The sequence below is a fragment of the Chiloscyllium plagiosum genome, chromosome 30 (assembly GCF_004010195.1).
Source record: "Chiloscyllium plagiosum isolate BGI_BamShark_2017 chromosome 30, ASM401019v2, whole genome shotgun sequence".
Taxonomy (NCBI): domain Eukaryota; kingdom Metazoa; phylum Chordata; class Chondrichthyes; order Orectolobiformes; family Hemiscylliidae; genus Chiloscyllium; species Chiloscyllium plagiosum.
The window spans coordinates 45,112,452-45,114,294 of record NC_057739.1 but is presented as its reverse complement, the minus strand read 5'-3'; positions in this window follow the sequence as shown (position 1 = coordinate 45,114,294).

Below are 1,843 nucleotides of genomic sequence, written 5' to 3'. Positions count from 1 at the left end.
TTGCAACATGGAGAGACAGGATAGTTTAAAAAAAGGTGCTTGCCTCACTTGCTTTCATTGCTCAGTCCTTTGGATATAGGACTTGGGATGTCGCATTTAGATTATACAGGCCATTGGTGAGTCCTCTTCTGGAATACTGGGTCCAGTTCTGGTCGCCCAGTTATAGGAAGGATATTATTAAGCTGGAAAGGGTTGGGAGGAGATTTACTGGGATGTGGCTTGGTACGAAAGGCTTCAGTATAAAGAAAGGCTGAATAGGTTGCTATTTTCACTGAAACCTGAATGTTGACAGATGACCTCATAGAAGTTTATAAAATCATGAAGAGGATAGATAGAGTTAATGGCAGTTGTCTTTTCCCGTGGACAGGGGAGTTTCAAAATAAGGCACTACATTTTTAAGTTTAGAGGAGAGACATATTAAAAAAAAAGACATGAGAGGCACATTGTTACACAGAGGGTGGGTTGTGTGTGGAATGAACTTCCCAAGGAAGGGGTGAACATGGGGACAATTACAATGTTTAAAAGACATTAGTACAGGAATAGGAAAGGTCTGAAGGGATATGATCCAGGAACAGGTGGGATGAGATCCGTTTTAGAGTATGGTTAGCGTTAACCAAACAGTGCGGTATGACTCTCTGACTATGATTATAATGTTGTGTCATTAATTAAGAAAGGCTGCAAGAGAAAGCCAGGGAACTACAGACTGATGAGCGAGACATCAGGGTGGGTCAGTTGTTGGAGGTCATTCTGAGAGGTAGGCCTTACATGCATTTGGAAAGGTAAGGCCTGATTACGGACAGCCATCATGGCTTTGTGCATGGGAAAACGTGTCCCACAAACTTGACTGGAGTTTGCTCAAGATGTGACCAAAAAGATAGACGAATGCAGAGCAACAGACGTTGTTTCTGACTTCCGCAAACCCTTGTTCAGGATGTAGCATGATCCATTGGTTAGTAAGGGTAGATCACAAGGGATCAGGGACAGTTACCCAACTGGATACAAAATGGGATGACAGTGGGAGACAGAGGGTGGTGGGAGAGGGTTGTTGTTCAGATTGGGGCCTCTGATCAGCAGTGTGCTGTAAGGATTGGTGCTGGGACCACTGTTGTGCACCATTTACATAAACAATCTGATTGAAAAGATAGCAGTCCCTGTTAGTATGTTTGTGGATACCAAGATTAGTGGAAGAGTGGGCAGGGAATATAGTTATCGAAGGGGATGTTAATCAACTGGGCCAGTGGGCCAAGGAATGAAAGATGGAATTTAATTCAGGTGTTGGATTTAGTTCAGACAAACCAGGGAGGACAAACACAGATAATGGTTGGGCCATGGACAGTGTTGTAGAAAAGGGAGAGACCAAGGGGTACAGTTACATTGTTCCTTGGACTGGCATCACAAGGTGACAGGGTGTTGAAAGCAGCAATTGGCACACTTGTCTTCATTGGTCAGAGCATTGAGTACATTAGTTGGAGATATTGGTAACATTGTCGTCTATATTTCTCCTGGGCAGAGGAGGCCACGGGGTGACGTTATAAAGGTTTATGAAACCATGTAGGGCTGAAGTCAGGTGAATTGCCAAGAGTAGGTGAGTCCATAGCAGGAGCATAAACGCGAGGTGTGAGAGCAAGGATTTAAAGAGGGAGTTGAGGGGCAACATTATCCACAGAGGATGGTGCATAGACAGAATGGACTGCCAGAGGAAATGGTAAAAACAAGTACAATTACAACATGGAAAAGACACTTGGGCAAGTAATGGAGAGGAAGAAGGTTTGAAGGGATATGAGCCAAACACAGGCAAACGCGACTCATTCCATTTAGGAAACCTCGGCCGAAGAGTCATGCC